The 17418-nt window shown below is 36.9% G+C and overlaps 1 non-coding gene across 1 annotated transcript; it reads left to right on the top strand.

Annotated features, from left to right (window-relative positions):
* The first annotated feature begins 10752 nt into the window (after positions 1–10752).
* On the top strand, positions 10753–10860 carry LOC148577291 (small nucleolar RNA R71). The gene has a single exon (XR_015903636.1). It is a non-coding gene; the product is annotated as a small nucleolar RNA R71 (small nucleolar RNA).
* Positions 10861–17418: the final 6558 nt, after the last annotated feature.

Here is a 17418-nt window from a genome sequence, read left to right as displayed (position 1 = left end):
CGAGGTCGCGGCGGTGTCGTAAGGGCATTGGTTAGTCCCGTGATGAGCGGATGTTTTATACACTTTTTGGCATCATTTTCATATAGTTTTCATTATGTTTTGTTTAAGTTTTTTTATATTTTCATAGGTTTTAGTGCAAACTTCATATTTTTAAATTCTACTTTGAGTTTATGTGTTTTGTGATGATTTCAGATATTTTCTGGCTAAAATTGAGAAGTTTTGGTAAAGTCTAATTCAGAGACAGAGAAAGGACTGCAGATGTTGTCAGATTTTGACCTCCATGCACTCAAGGGAGCATTTCTGGAGCTTCAGAAGTCCAAATGGTGTGCTCTTAACGGTTATGGAAAACTAACATACAAGGCTTTCCAGAAATATATAATAGTCCATACTTTACTCTAGAAATGAAGGCCCAAAACTGGCATTCAACGGTAGCCACCAACTCTATTCCTGGCGTCCAACATCCAAAAGGAAGCAGCTGGTGTCCAACGCCCATTCAGGAGTCCCAAGCTGGCGTCCAACCCCCTAGAGGGAGTACTAACTCGTGGCTTCACTCAAGCTCAACCTAAACACTCACCATGTGGGCCTGGAAAGTGGATTCTTGCACTACAAGACTAGTTTATCTTATTTCTGTAATCCTTAGTTATTAGATTAGTATATATAGGAGGAGATCACCCTTGTTTAGGATCTTCTTTTGTAAGCTGTGAGTTACTAACCTCCTAGGTTAAGGTTAGGAGCTCTGTTGATTCTTATGGATTGATAATATCACTATTCTATTTCAACCTATGCTTGATTCCATTCTAAGATGTGTCTTCGATCTTCATCCTAATGATTTAGGAGTGTAACTTGAACGTCATCCCTATTTTACATGGGTTCATGCGAGTCCTTGATGGGATAGTACTAAACCACAAGCTTGATTATACATCTCTTAGACAGCTAATCCACGACTTCGTTTGGGACTTCTCGAGACATCGGTTCAGCCGAGGTACAGGGTGATTAGGGCCTTTGTGGTAGAGGCTAGAATCCAAGGAGCAGCGTTCTCTGATCCGGAAGATCCGACCTTGTCTATGGTGCTTTGAGTAGGATCACTAAGGGAATATTCTGCTAGAGCTTCACTCTCATTCAGATTTGATGACCACTGACCCGACGTTTGATCTGAAGCAGAGGAGATTAATGACCGCTGACATGGCGTTAATCATTTACAGCCTTCCATGAAATGAATCATCAGAAGTTGGAGTAGATGGCGAGAAAATTTGATCCAGAAGGAAGAAGCATCTCTGAAGCCTCAACCGTTCTCTCATCACTGATTTCACATCTATCTTGTAACTTTTTATTTATTTATTCTGTTGTATGTGTTTTTCGTGACACTTATATTTTCTATCCGCCTGACTAAGATCTACAAGTTAGCCATTGCTTGTTCAAACTAACAATCCTCGAGGAATCGACCCTCACTCACCTGAGGTATTACTTGGACGACCTGATGCACTTGCCGGTATATCTGTGTGAATATTGCGGAGCCAATTTCGGGCACCAAGTTTTTGGTGCTGTTGCCGGAGATTGTTCGGATTTGACAAACTACCAGATTATCTTGTTGCTTAGATTAGGTACTTTTTACTCTTTTTTTTCGTGTCTTTTGTTTTCTTTTTCAAAAACTTTTTCAAAAATCTATCTTTTCTTTGTCTTTTGTTTGAGTCTAGTGTCAGTTCTTAAGTTTGGTGTCCCTTGTGTCTTTATCTTTTCTTTAAATTTTCGAATTGTTCTTGAGTGTTCTTCTTGGTATTCAAGTTGTTCTTGTTTCTTTTCTTGTTTTGATCTTAAAATTTTTAAGTTTGGTGTCTTTTGGTTGTTTTTCTTTAAATTTTAAATAAACTAGTATTCTTGATTTAAAAATTTTAAGTTTGGTGTCTTTTAGTTATTTTTCTCTTTCTTTATTAATTCGAAAAAATAAAAAAAATAACTTTTCTATCTTCATTCAAAATTTTCAAAAATCTTACTTATTTTTTATCTTGATTTAAAAATTTTAAGTTTAGTATTTTCTTGTTTGTAAAGTCAAATTTCAAATCTTATCTTTTTAAATCTTTTAAAATCTTTTCTTTTATTGATTCTTTCCTATCTTATCTTTCTTTTAAATTTTAAAAATCAAATCTTTTTCAAATCTTTTCAATTCTTATATTATCTTGTTGACTTTTGCTTTTCCAATTTTAAATTTCAAAATTTTTAAAATTAAATCTCCGATCTTATCTTATTTTCAAATATTTCTTAATTAGTTACTTGTTTTATCTTATTTTAATTTTAAAAGTTTGGTATCTCTTTAATACTCTCCTTTCTCTTTCCTCTTTTTCAAAACTTCTTAACTAATTCTTCTCTCTTCTATTTTGAAAACTTCTTACCTCTTTCTCTTTCTTATTTTTCAAAAATCACCTATTTAATTTTCAAATCTTTTAATTAATTTTTAAATTTAATTATTATGTTTGTATTTATTATAGTCCTTTTAAATTTTAAAAGTTATTTTATCAAAAATGATTATTATTGTTTGTATTTATTAAAAATTATTTTTAATTTTAATTTATAAATATAGATAATTAAATACTATAATTTTTTTAAAAAATATCTTTTAAAAATTAAATTTTATAAACTGTTTTTGAAATTTACCATACCAAACCTGAAGTTCTTATATATATATGTGTAGACTAATTACTTGATCTTTCATTTTTTTTCCATCCGTGTATTAATTTCAAGAATCGATTTGATAAAATTGATGCTTATTATGAGTGAAAAACCGTCAAAGCTATTGTGATAAACATGGTGATGTGGATGACCATTAATATGGTCGGCTCAGTTTTCCTATGTTGAAAGAAGCAAGTTCTTAGGACGAAATAAAATTAATGAAGTTTGAAAAGTAAAATCTTGTATGTCTATAAAAGCATGTACGGGGCAAAAGGATTACACACAACAACAATCAATAACAATATTCTCTCTCTCTTATACTCTTCTCTCTCTTTTATATACGATACTACTTATATTATATCAATATAATTATATTGGTGAACATTCATACTAGAATTTTATATTTATATTTCTCTACCTTATATTTATATCTTTCTTATTTATTTATTTTTCAACACGTTATCAGCACGAGACTCTAGTCAAATTTTAAGAAGACTCAGGTAACAAATTTTCATTATGTCGAAGCTTTCTCATCTTGAATTTAATACTCTTGATATATCTAGAAACAACTATTTATCATGGATACTAGATGCTAAAATCATCTTGATTCAATGGATCTTGGAGATACCATTAAGGCTGAAAATAATGTATCCCAAAAGGATAAAGCCAAGGCCATGATTTTTCTTCGTCGTCATCTTGACAAAAGATTGAAAAATGAATATTTCACATTAAAAGATCCTGCAGATCTGTAAAAAGACCTTGAAGAAAGGTATAATCATCAAAAAACGATGATACTTTCTCAAGCCTGATATGAATGGATGCACTTGCGTCTACAGGATTTTAAATCCATAAATGAATATAATTCAGCAATGTTTCGAATCACCTCACGAATGAAATTATGTGGGAAAAAGATAACTGATAATGATATGTTAGAGAAAACTTTTTCGACCTTCCATGCCTTGAATGTGCTCTGATAAACCCCAATTTTCTGGTTTATCTTGTGTTGAATTTGGTGGGTTTTATCAACTTTTCTCACATTTATTCAATGAAATACCATGTTTTTCTTTTATGCCTTCCAAGTGTTTGACAAAATGCTTGGTTGGACTTTAGAGTAGTTTTTGAGCATTCTTGGCTTGGAAAGAGAAATTGGGCAATCTTGAGTCATTAATACCTAATTTAGATTGGTGATCTAAAGTGATTAGTTAGTCTTGTATCCATTAACATTACTTATGGATTGGGATTAACTAGGCATATTTAACTTTCTTCTAATGTGAAGATAACCTAATAGGCTTTACCTTTTGTTAAGTATTGTGTTATGATTAATGACTAGGATAGAAAACCTAGATTCTCAATCCTTGCCATGAATGTCTCTTTTTAGTAGTTGTTATCTTTAATGTTTGATTTACTTTTATTGTCATTTTAATTTCTTGTTATTTATATTGTAGTTTCTCATATGCAAACCCCCTTGAACCTCATAACCAATAACACGTATACCTCACTGCAATTCCTTTGAGAGACGACCCGAGAACTAATACTCTTGGTATTTTTATTGGTTTGCACTTGTGACAAACAAAATTAAACTCTAATTGAGTGTTATCTGTTGGTTTGGAACTATACTTGCAACGAGGTTATTTCTCTTACCGAGAAGGAATTTCTAGACCAACGGTAATCTTCTTTCAAATTTTTGGCGCCGTTTCCGGGAAATTGCAATGGTGTTATATTATTGGCTATTGTGAATATATTTGGTGCACGAAATTGTGATCATCAATGGCGCCAACAACTTGGTACGCACAATTGTAATCTCAACTCTTTATCACAACTCCGCACAACTAACTAGCAAGTGTACTGGGTCGTCCAAGTAATAAACCTTACGTGAGTAAGGGTCGATCCCACGGAGATTGTCGGCTTGAAGCAAGCTATGGTCATCTTGTAAATCTCAGTCAGGCGGATTCAAATGGTTATGGAGAATTGATAATTAAAAGATGAATAAAACATAAAATAGGATAGAGATACTTATGTAATTCATTGGTGAGAATTTCAGATAAGCGTATGAAGATGCTTTGTTCCTTCTGAACCTATGCTTTCCTATTGCCTTCTTCCAATCATTCATACTCCTTTCCATGGCAAGCTTTATGTTGGGCATCACCGTTGTCAATGGCTACTTCCCGTCCTCTTAGTGAAAATGTTCCAAATGCGCTGTCACCGCACGGCTAATCAGCTGTTGGTTCTCGATCATGTTGGAATAGGATCCATTGATCCTTTTGCGTCTATTACACGCCAAACACTTGCGAGTTTGAAGCTCGTCACAGTCATCCCTTCTCAGATCCTACTCGGAATACCACAGACAAGGTTTAGACTTTCCGGATCTCAAGAATGACCGCCAATGATTCTAGCCTATACCACGAAGGTTCTAATCTTAGATTAGAAACCCAAGAGATACACATTCAAGCTATTGCAAGTAGAACAGAGGTGGTTGTCAGGCACGTGTTTATAGGTGAGAATGATGATGAGTGTCACGGATCATCACATTCATCAAGTTGAAGAACGAGTGTATATCTTAGAGAAGAAGTAGGCGTGAATTGAATAGAAAAACAATAGTACTTTGCATTAATTCATGAGGAGCAGCAGACCTCTGCACCTTAATCTATGGTGTGTAAAAACTCTACCGTTGAATATACATAAGAACAAAAGGTCTAGGCATGGCCGAATGGCCAGCCTCCCAAAGCGTGAACATACAAGTTCCAAGATGAAAAGTATGATCAAGTGTGTAATGCAATAGCAAAAGGTCCTATTTGTAGAAAACTAGTAGCCTACGGTTACAAAAATAAGTAATTAATGCAGAAATCTTCTTCCGGGCCCACTTGGTGTGTGCTTAGGCTGAGCATTGAAGCTTTCACATGTAGAGACTTTTCTTGGAGTTAAACGCCAGCTTTTGTGCCAGTTTGGGCGTTTAACTCCAGCTTTTATGCCAGTTCTGGCGTTTTGACGCCAGAATTTCTATGCTGACTTTGAACGCCAGTTTGGGCCATCAAATCTTGGGAAAAGTATAGACTATTATATATTGCTGGAAAGCCCAGGATGTCTACTTTTCAACGCAATTGAGGCGCGCCAATTGGACTTCTGTAGCTCCAGAAAATCCACTTCGAGTGCAGGGAGGTCAGAATCCAACAACATCTGCAGTCCTTTTTCAGCCTCTGAATCAGATTTTTGCTCAGCTCCCTCAATTTCAGCCAGAAAATAATTGAAATCACAGAAAAACACACAACCTCATAGTAAATTCCAGAAATATGATTTTTATTTAAAAACTAATAAAAACATAATAAAAATTAACTAAAATATACTAAAAACAATGCCAAAAAGCGTATAAATTATCCGCTCATCACAACACCAAACTTAAATTGTTGCTTGCCCCAAGAAACTAAAAATCAAATAGGATAAAAAGAATAGAATATACAATGAATTCCAAAAACATCTATGAAGATCAGTCTTAATTAGATGAGCGGGGCTTTTAGCTTTTTGCTTCTAAACAGTTTTGGCATCTCACTTTATCCTTTTGAAATTCAGAATGATTGGCATCTATAGGAACTCAGAATTCAGATGGTGTTATTGATTCTCCTAGTTCAGTATGTTGATTCTTGAACACAGCTACTTTATGAGTCTTGGCCGTGACTCAAAGCATTTTGTTTTCCAGTATTACCACCGGATACATAAATGCCACAGACACATAACTGGATGAACCTTTTCAGATTGTGACTCAGTTTTGCTAGAGTCCCTAATTAGAGGTGTCCAGAGCTCTTAAGCACACTCTTTTTGCTTTTGGACCACGACTTTAACCGCTCAGTCTCAAGTTTTCACTTGACATCTTCACACCACAAGCACATGGTTAGGGACAGCTTGGCTTAGCCGCTTAGGCCAGGATTTTATTCCTGTGGGCCCTCCTATCCACTGATACTCAAAGCCTTGGATCCTTTTTTATTTCACCCTTGCCTTTTGGTTTAAAGGGCTATTGGCTTTTTCTGCTTGCTCTTTCTTTTTCTTTCTTTTTCTCTCTTTTTTTTGCCAATTTTTTTCTTCTTTTTTTTTCGCAAGCTTTTCACTGCTTTTTCTTGCTTCAAGAATCATTTTTATGATTTTTCAGATCATCAATAACATTTCTCCTTTTCCATCATTCTTTCAAGAGCTAATAATTTTAACATTCATAAACAATCAAATTCAAAAATATGCACTGTTCAAGCATTCATTCAGAAAAACAAAAGTATTGCCACCACATCAAAATAATTAAATTGTTTTAAAATTCGAAATTCATGCACTTCTTTTTCTTTTTCAATTAAAAACATTTTTCATTTAAGAAAGGTGATGGATTAATTTTCATAGCTTTAAGGCATAGACACTTAGACACTAGTGATCATGTAATAAGACACAAACATAAATAAACATAAAGCATAAAAATTCAAAAAATAGAAAATAAAGAACAAGGATATTAAAGAACGGGTCCACCTTAGTGATGGCGGCTAGTTCTTCCTCTTAAAGATCTTATGGAGTGCTTGAGCTCCTCAATGTCTCTTCCTTGCCTTTGTTGCTCCTCTCTCATGATTCTTTGATCTTCTCTAATTTCATGAAGGAGGATGGAATGCTCTTGGTGCTCCACCCTTAGTTGTCCCATATTGGAACTTAATTCTCCTAGGGAGGCGTTAATTTACTCCCAATAATTTTGTGGAGGAAAATGCATCCCTTGAGGCATCTCAGGGATTTCATGATGAGGAATTCCTCATGCTCTTGTCCATGAGTGAGATCTCTTGTTTGCTCCATCCTTTTCTTAGTGATGGGCTTGTCCTCATCAATGAGGGTGTCTTTCTCTATGTCAATTCCAGCTGAATTGCAAAGGTGACAAATAAGATGAGGGAAGGCTAACCTTGACAAAGTAGAGGACTTGTTCGCCACCTTGTAGAGTTCTAGGGATATAACCTCATGAACTTCTACTTCCTCTCCAATCATGATGCTATGGATCATGATAGCCCGGTCTATAGTAACTTCAGACCGGTTGCTAGTGGAAATGATTGAGTGTTGGATGAACTCCAACCATCCCCTAGCCATGGGTTTGAGGTCATACCTTCTTAGTTGAACCGGATTCCCTCTTGAATCTCTTTTCCATTGAGCGCCCTCTTCACAAATGTCTATGAGGACTTGGTCCAACCTTTGATCAAAGTTGACCCTTCTAGTGTAGGGGTGTGCATCTCCTTGCATTGGCAAGTTGAATGCCAACCTTATATTTTTCAGACTGAAATCTAAGTATTTCCCCCGAACCATTGTAAGCCAATTCTTTGGATCCGGGTTCACACTTTGATCATGGTTCTTGGTGATTCATGCATTGGCATAGAACTCTTGAACCATTAAGATTCCGACTTGTTGAATGGGGTTGGTGAGAACTTCCCAACCTCTTCTTCAAATCTCATGTCAGATCTCCGGATATTCACCCTTTTTGAGCTTGAAAGGGACCTCAGGGATCACTTTCTTCTTGGCCACAACTTCATAGAAGTGGTCTTGATGCACTTTTGAGATGAATCTCTCCATCTCCCATGACTCAGAGGTGGAAGCTTTTGCCTTCTCTTTCCTCTTTCTAGAGGTTTCTCCGGCCTTAGGTGCCATAAATGGTTATGGAAAAACAAAAAGCAACGCTTAAGATGGGTTTATATAGGAGTGGGGAGAGGGTAAGTTTCGGCCATGTATGGGTGGGTTTGGGAGGTAAAGTGGTTTGAATTTGAATGGTGAGGTAGGTGGGGTTTATGATGGATGGATGTGGATTGGTGAAGGGTTTATGGAGAAGAGGGTAGGATTTGATAGGTGAGGGGTTTTTGGGAAGAGGTATTCAGTTGATTGGTGAAGGGTATTTGGGGAAGAGTATTATGAAAAGGTGTGAAGAAGAGAGAGAGTGAGTTGAGGTTGGTAGGGATCCTGTGGGGTCCACAGATCCTGAGGCGTCAAGGATTTCTCATCCCTGCACCAATTAGGCGTGTAAAACGCCCTCTACTGCCAATCCTGGCGTTAAACGCCAGGTTCCTACCCATTTTGGCGTTTAACGCCAGCTTCTTGCCCTTTTCTGGCGTTAACCGCCAGTCTGGTGCCCATTTCTGGCGTTAAACGCCCAGAATGGTGTCAGATTGGGCGTTTAACGCCCATTCTGCTGCCCTTACTGGCGTTTAAACGCCAGTAGGCTTCTCCTCCAGGGTGTGCTGTTTTTCATTCTGTTCTTCAGTTTGTTTTTGCTTTTTCAATTGTTTTTATGACTTCACATGATCATCAACCTATAGAAAACATAAAATAATAATGGAAAATAGAAATTTAAAATAGATAAGTAAAATTGGGTTGCCTCCCAACAAGCGCTTCTTTAATGTCACTAGCTTGACAGTGGGCTTTCATGGAGCCTCACAGATACTTAGAGCATGATGATGGCCTCTCAATACCAAACTTAGAGTTTGGTTGTGGCCTCCCAACACCAAACTTAGAGTTTGAATGTGGGGATTTTGTTTGACTCTGCATTAAGAGAAGCTTTTCATGCTTCCTCTCCATGGTTACAGAGGGAGATCCTTGAGCTTTAAACACAAGGGAGTCCTCATTCACTTGAAAGACCAGTTCTCCTCTGTCAACATCAATCACAGCTTTTGCTGTGGCTAGGAAGGGTATGCCAAGGATGATGGATTCATCCATACACTTCCCAGTGTCTAGGATTATGAAATCAGCAGGCATGTAGTGTGCTTCAACCTTTACCAAGACATCCTCTACAAGTCCATAAGCCTGTTTTTTTGAATTGTCTGCCATCTCTAGTGAGATTCTTGTAACTTGTACCTCAAGGATTCCTAGCTTCTCCATTACAGAGAGAGGCATGAGGTTTATGCTTGACCCTAGGTCACACAGAGCCTTCTCAAAGGTCATAGTGCCTATGGTACAAGGTATTGAGAACTTTTCAGGATCCTGTCTCTTTTGAGGTAATCTCTGCCTAGTCAAGTCATCCAGTTCTTTGGTGAGCAAGGGGGGTTCATCCTCCCAAGTCTCATCACGAAATAACTTGGCATTTAGCTTCATGAATGCTCCAAGGTACTTAGCAACTTATTCTTCAGTAACATCTTCATCCTCTTCAGAGGAAGAATACTCATCAGAGCTCATGAATAGCAAAAGTAAATTTAATGGAATCTCTATGGTCTTAGTGTGAGCCTCAGATTCCCATGGTTCCTCATTAGGAAACTCCTTGGAGGCCAGTGGACGTCCATTGAGGTCTTCCTCAGTGGAGATCACTGCCTCTTCCTCCTCTCTAGGTTCGGCCGTGAGGGCTAGGTTGATGGCCTTGCACTCTCCTTTTGGATTCTCTTCTGTATTGCTTGGGAGAGTACTAGGAGGGAGTTCAGTAACTTTCTTACTCAGCTGACCTACTTGTGCCTCCAAATTTCTAATGGAGGATCTTGTTTCAGTCATGAAACTTTGAGTGGTTTTAATTAAATCAGAGACTACAGTTGCTAAGTCAAAGTGGCTCTGCTTAGAATTCTCTGTTTGTTACTGAGAAGATGATGGAAAAGGCTTGCTATTGCTAAACCTATTTCTTCCACCATTATTGTTGTTGAAGCCTTGTTGAGGCCTCTGTTGATCCTTCCATGAGAGGTTTGGATGATTTCTCCATGAAGGATTATAGGTGCTTCCATAGGGTTCTCCCATGTAATTCATCTCTTCCATTGTTGGGTTCTCAGGATCATAAGCTTCTTCTTTAGATGAAGCTTCTTTGGTACTGCCTGTTTCTGCTTGCATTCCAAACAAACTTTGAGAAATCATATTGACTTGTTAAGTCAATAGTTTGTTCTGAGCCAATATGGCATTCAGAGTATCAATCTCAAGAACTCTTTTCTTCTGATTTGTCCCATTATTCACAGGATTCCTTTTAGAAGTATACATGAATTGGTTATTTGCAAACATTTCAATGAGTTTCTGAGCTTCTGCAGGCATCTTCTTCAGATGAAGAGATCCTCCAGCAGAGCTGTCTAATGACATCTTGGACAGTTCAGATAGACCATCATAGAAAATACCTATGATGCTCCATTCTGAAAGCATGTCAGAAGGACACCTTCTGATCAATTGCTTGTATCTTTCCCAGGCTTCATAGAGGGATTCACCTTCCTTCTGTCTGAAGATTTGGACTTCCACTCTAAGCTTGCTCAATTTTTGAGGTGGAAAGAATTTTGCCAAGAAGGCATTGACTAGCTTTTCCCAAGAGTTCAGGCTTTCTTTAGGTTGTGAATCCAACCATGTTCGAGCTCTGTCTCTTACAGCAAAGGGAAAAAGCATAAGCTTGTAGACCTCGAGATTAACCCCATTGGTCTTGACAGTGTCACAGATTTGTAAGAATTCAGCTAAGAACTGATGAGGATCTTCCAATGGAAGTCCATGAAACTTGCAATTCTGTTGCATTAGAGAAACTAATTGAGGCTTAAGCTCAAAGATGTTTGCTCCAATGGCAGGGATTGAGATGCTTCTCCCATAGAAGTCAGGAGTAGGTGCAGTAAAGTCACCAAGCAACTTCCTTGCATTGTTGGCATTGTTGTTGTTTTCGGCTGCCATGGCTTCTTCTTGTTTGAAAAGTTCTGTTAGGTCCTCTTCAGAGAGTTGTACTTTAACTTCTCTTAGCTTTCTCTTCAAGGTCCTTTCAGGTTCAGGATCAGCTTCAACAAGAATGCCCTTGTCCTTGCTCCTGCTCATATGAAAAGAGAGAAGAAGAAAATATGGAATCCTCTATATCACAGTATAGAGATTCCTTGAGGTGTCAGAGGAAAATAAAAATAGAAGGATGAGGTAGAGAAGAGAGAATTCAAACTTTATCAAGGGAGATAGAGTTCGAATTGTTGATAATGGAGAGGTGTTAGTCCTTTAAATAGAAGGATTTGGGAAGAGGAGAAGAATTTTCGAAATTAAAGTAAAAGATTTTGAAATAATTAAAAGAAATTTTGAAAATTTGGTAAATGATTTTTGAAAACTAAGATTGGGAAAGAAATTAAGTGATTTTTGAAAAAGATTTTGAAATTAGAAATCAAAAAGATATGATTGAAAATTAATTTTGAAAAAGATGTGATTGAAAAGATATGATTGAGAAGATATGATTGAAAACCAAATTAAAAAGAGAAAGTTTTAAACTTAAAGTTGATTACTTGACTAACAAGAAATTAGAAGATATGATTCTAGAATTAAAACTTTTGATCCTTTCTTAATAGGCAAGTAACAACTTGAAAATTTTGAATTAAATCATTAATTGTAACAAATATTTTCGAAAATAGTAATAAAAAATGGAAAGAAATTGATTTTGAAAGGATATGATTGAAAAGATATGATTTGAAAAAGATTTGATTTTGAAAAATTATGAAAATTTGAAAAAGATTTGAATTAAAAACTAAATCTTCCCTCTAGTGTCCTCCTGGCGTTAAACGCCCAGAATGGCATCCATTCTGGCGTTTAACGCCCAAAATGCTACCTTTTTGGGTGTTTAACGCCCAGCCAGGTACCCTGGCTGGCGTTTAAATGCTAGTTTTCCTTCCTCACTGGGCATTTTGAACGCCCAGCTTTTTCTGTGTAATTCCTCTACTGTATGTTCTGAATCTTCAATTCTCTGTATTATTGACTTGAAAAGACACAATTTTAAAAAAAATTGAATTTTTAATGATGAGAAACAATCAAAATGCAACTAATCATGGAAAACTAATATTAAACAACCAATGCATGCAAGACACCAAACTTAGAAGTTTGTATACTAAAGACTATAACAATTAAAAAAATGCATGTAAGAAACAACAAAAGACACAAAATAAGAGAAATTAAAGATCAGAGCATTGGAATCATCAAGAACAACTTGAAGATCAATGAAGAACATAATGCATGTAATTTTCAAAAATTAGAAGAATAAAGACATGCAACTGACACCAAACTTAAAATTAGACACTAGACTCAAACAAGAAACATAAAATATTTTTGATTTTAAGATTTTATAATTTTTTTTTTTGTAATTTTTCGAAAATTAAGTAGAAAAAGAGAAAAAGGACTTCAAAATTCATAATGAGAATTCCAGGAATCATGTAATGTTAGTCTAAAACTTCGGTCCAGGAATTAGACATGGCTTACTAGCCAGCCAAGCTTTCAATGAAAGCTTCGGTCCAAAACACTAGACATGGCCAATGGCCAGCCAAGCTTTAACAGATCATTACTTTCAATAGCAATATTGATAGAAATCAACAAGCTCTTGTGATGATAAGTTGAAACCTCGGTCCAAAAGATTAGACATGGCTTCACAGCCAGCCAGACTTCAACAAATCATCATGAAACTCTAGAATCCATTCTTAAAAGCTCTGAAGAACATAATAGAAATATTTTTGTGTTTTTGAAAAAAAAATTTTCAAAAATAAAAAGTAAAAAGCTTAAAGCATAAAGTAAAATTACCTAATCTAAGCAACAAGATGAACCGTCAGTTATCCAAACTCGAACAATCCCCGGCAACGGCGCCAAAAACTTGGTGTAGTTGCCGGACCAAAAACTTGGCACTGTTGTTGCCGGAAACAAATGCGAAATTGTTGTTCGTTCCCTCCCCGGCAACGGTGCCAAAAACTTGGTGCACGAAATTGTGATCATCAATGGCGCCAACAACTTGGTACGCACAATTGTAATCTTAACTCTTTATTACAACTCCGCACAACTAACCAGCAAGTGCACTGGGTCGTCCAAGTAATAAACCTTACGTGAGTAAGGGTCGATCCCACGGAGATTGTCGGCTTGAAGCAAGCTATGGTCATCTTGTAAATCTCAGTCAGGCAGATTCAAATGGTTATGGAGAATTGATAATTAAAATATGAATAAAACATAAAATAGGATAGAGATACTTATGTAATTCATTGGTGAGAATTTTAGATAAGTGTATGAAGATGCTTCGTTCCTTCTGAACCTCTACTTTCCTATTGCCTTCTTCCAATCATTCATACTCCTTTCCATGGTAAGCTTTATGTTGGGCATCACCGTTGTCAATGGCTACTTCCCGTCCTCTCAGTGAAAATATTCCAAATGCGCTGTCACCGCATGGCTAATAAGTTGTTGGTTCTCAATCATGTTGGAATAGGATCCATTGATTCTTTTGCGTCTGTCATACGCCCAACACTCGCGAGTTTGAAGCTCATCACAGTTATTCCTTCCCAAATCCTACTCAGAATACCACAGACAAGGTTTAGCCTTTCCGGATCTCAAGAATGACCGCCAATGATTCTAGCCTATACCACGAAGGTTCTAATCTTAGATTAGAAACCCAAGAGATACACATTCAAGCTATTGCAAGTAGAACAGAGGTGGTTGTCAGGCACGTGTTCATAGGTGAGAATGATGATGAGTGCCACGGATCATCACATTCATCAAGTTGAAGAACAAGTGTATATCTTAGAGAAGAAGTAGGCGTGAATTGAATAGAAAAACAATAGTACTTTGCATTAATTCATGAGGAATAGCAGAGCTCCGCACCTTAATCTATGGTGTGTAGAAACTCTACCGTTAAAAATACATAAGAACAAAAGGTCTAGGCATGGCAGAATGGCCAGCCTCCCAAAGCGTGAACATACAAGTTCCAAGATGAAAAGTATGATCAAGTGTGTAATACAATAGCAAAAGGTCCTATTTGTAGAAAACTAGTAGCCTAGGGTTACAGAAATAAGTAATTAATGCAAAAATCTTCTTCCGAGCCCACTTGGTGTGTGCTTGGACTGAGCATTGAAGCTTTCACGTGTAGAGACTTTTCTTGGAGTTAAACGCCAGCTTTTGTGCCAGTTTGGGCGTTTAACTCTGGCTTTTATGCCAGTTCTGGCATTTGGACGCCAGAATTTCTATGCTAACTTTGAACGCCGGTTTGTGCTATCAAATCTTAGGCAAAGTATGGACTATTATGTATTGCTGGAAAGCCCAGGATGTCTACTTTCCAACGGAATTTAGATCGCGCCAATTGGGCTTCTGTAGCTCCATAAAATTTACTTCGAGTGCAGGGAGGTTAGAATCCAGCAGCATCTACAGTCTTTTTTCAGCCTCTGAATCAGATTTTTGCTCAGGTCCCTCAATTTCAGCCAGAAAATATCTGAAATCACAGAAAAACACACAAACTCATAGTAAAGTCTAGAAATGTGATTTTTATTTAAAAACTAATAAAAACATAATAAAAATTAACTAAAATATACTAAAAACATACTAAAAATAATGCCAAAAAGCGTATAAATTATCCGCTCATCAATATCCATATTGTGAATATTCCTCTTTTGGTTATTTCTTGGTTTTGCTAGTGGTTAGGAGTTTGTTTTCTTTATTTCTTATTAGTTTTTATCTTTATTTTCTCTTTTCACTATGAATTCTCATCACTATAGCCCTCAACCATCATACTCACAAGCCTCATACCACCAAATACCTTCCTGTAACCCACCTCCGTCATATTGCCAACCTTGTATACCTCAACCATATGAGCCATATGAACCATACATAAAGCCACCACAATTCCAACACAATTACTCACAAGAACCACCTCCATATATACCACCTCACTATTCTTACCAAGATGAACCACTGATGCCAGGGCATCTTGGCTAGTTTTACTAGCCATGTTTTGTATGTTTTAGGTTAGTTTCATGCATTTTCTTAGGAAATAAGCAAGCATTTGGTTGAATATGCATCCACACCTTGATTCAAGCAAACATTGTGAATTTTAAACAAATTCATGAGAATAATGCAAGAATTGAATGATATAATACATGATGCATCATCTCATGATTAAGAGCAAGACTTTGATGCACTTTGTTTGTTTGGTTTCAGCTAACAAGAAGTAGTGAAAGGCCACGTTAGTGGCCACGTTAGTGCGACTAACGTGCCCATTAACGTGGAGAAGGGGAAGGCTTCCAACGTTAGTGGCATAGTTAATGCCACTAACGTCTTCGAAGGATACATAAGCCCACGTTAGTGGCCCCGTTAGTGCCACTAACGTGGGCACTAACTTGGAAGAAAGGAAGCTTGGCAACGTTAGTGGCATAATTAGTGCCACTAACATCTTCGAAGGAGATATAAGCCCACGTTAGTGCCAATAACGTGGACACTAACGTGGAGTAAAAAGAGCTTGGCAACGTTAGTGGCATAGCTAATGCCACTAACGTTAGGAATGTTTAGAAAAGCCCACGTTAGTGGCCCCGTTAGTGCCACTAATGTGGAAGAGGAAGAAGTTTGCAACGTTAGTGGTATAGTTAATGCCACTAACATCTTCGAGCCATGGTATGCCCACGTTAATGGCCATGTTAACACCACTAACGTGGGCCATTAACATGGAGGAAGAGATGGATTTAACGTTAATGGTGAAGTTAACACCATTAACATTATCAATGTTAGGAAAGGCTACGTTAGTGGCAACGTTAGTGCCACTAACGATGGGGTTAACGTGGCTTCAAAAGGGTTGGAAACGTTAGTGGCATAGTTATGCAACACTATTTCATGGTACATTTTGTGCTTAATTGAGTGGATTTTATCCACTAAACTCACACTTATCCATATAAATTGCATGTTTTACATTTTCCTTCCTAATTTTGTGCTTTTATTGAAAACATACTTCTTTGGCCTTAAAATTGCTAATTATTAATCCTCTCTTATTACCATTCGATGCCGTGATATATTTGTTAAGTGTTTTCAGGGTTTATATGGTAGGAATGGGTTAGAGGATGGAAAGGAAGCATGCAAAAGTGGAAGGAATACAAGAAATTGAAGGAATTGCTAAGCTATCAAGCCTGACCTCTTCGTACTAAATCGACCATAACTTGAGCTACAGAGGTCCAAATGGGGCGGTTCCAGTTGCGTTGGAAAGCTAACATCTGGGGCTTCAAAATGATATGCAATTTGCCATAGTTTCCATGCCGTTAAGCGACGCGAACGTGTGCATTACACATACGCATGACGTGCGCCACATGCATAATTTGCAGAAGACGCTGGGGCAATTTCTGGGCTCCTTTTGGCCCAGTTCCAAGCCCGAAAACACAGATTAGATGCTGCAGAGTAGAGGAATCAAACATACAACTTTTATTCACATAATTTTAGGTTTTAGATGTAGTTTTTTGGAGAGGGAGGCTCTCTCCTCTCTCTAGGTTTTAAGGTTTTTAGCTTTAATTCTTCTCAATTTCAGATTTCTATTTTAGTTTAATTTAGTTTCTCTTCTACTTTTATTTGTCTTAGTATTCTAATTTATTTATTTTCCTTATTGATTATTTTATGTTGCCACTTTAGTTTATGAATTCTCATGTCAGATTTGACTTTTCTATTTAATGCAATTTGAGGTATTTCATGTTTATTACTTCTTTTCCCATTTGTTGTTATTGATTCCTTGCAATTGGTTGTTTAGGTTTTATTGTCTCTTATTAATTTCTATATTTTTATGTTATGCCTTCCAAGTGTTTGACAAAATGCTTGGTTGGGTTTTAGAGTAGATTTTCCTCCTCTTAGCTATGGTTGAGTAATTGAAGACTCTTGAGTTATCAAACACCTTTGTTGATTGATAATTGAAAGTTGTTAGTTGATTTGGATCCCTCTAAAGCTAGTCTTTCCTTAAGAGTTTACTAGGACTTGAGGAATCAAATTGATTTATCCACTTGACTTTCCTTCATAATTAGAGGTTAACTAAGTGGGAGTAATGGACAATTCTCATCACAATTGATAAGGATAACTAGGATAGGACGT

This window comes from Arachis ipaensis, chromosome B1 (genome assembly GCF_059453495.1).
Source record: "Arachis ipaensis isolate K30076 ecotype BB chromosome B1, ASM5945349v1, whole genome shotgun sequence".
In the NCBI taxonomy this organism is placed as follows: Eukaryota; Viridiplantae; Streptophyta; class Magnoliopsida; order Fabales; family Fabaceae; genus Arachis; species Arachis ipaensis.
This window is presented reverse-complemented; position numbering and strand designations above follow the sequence as displayed.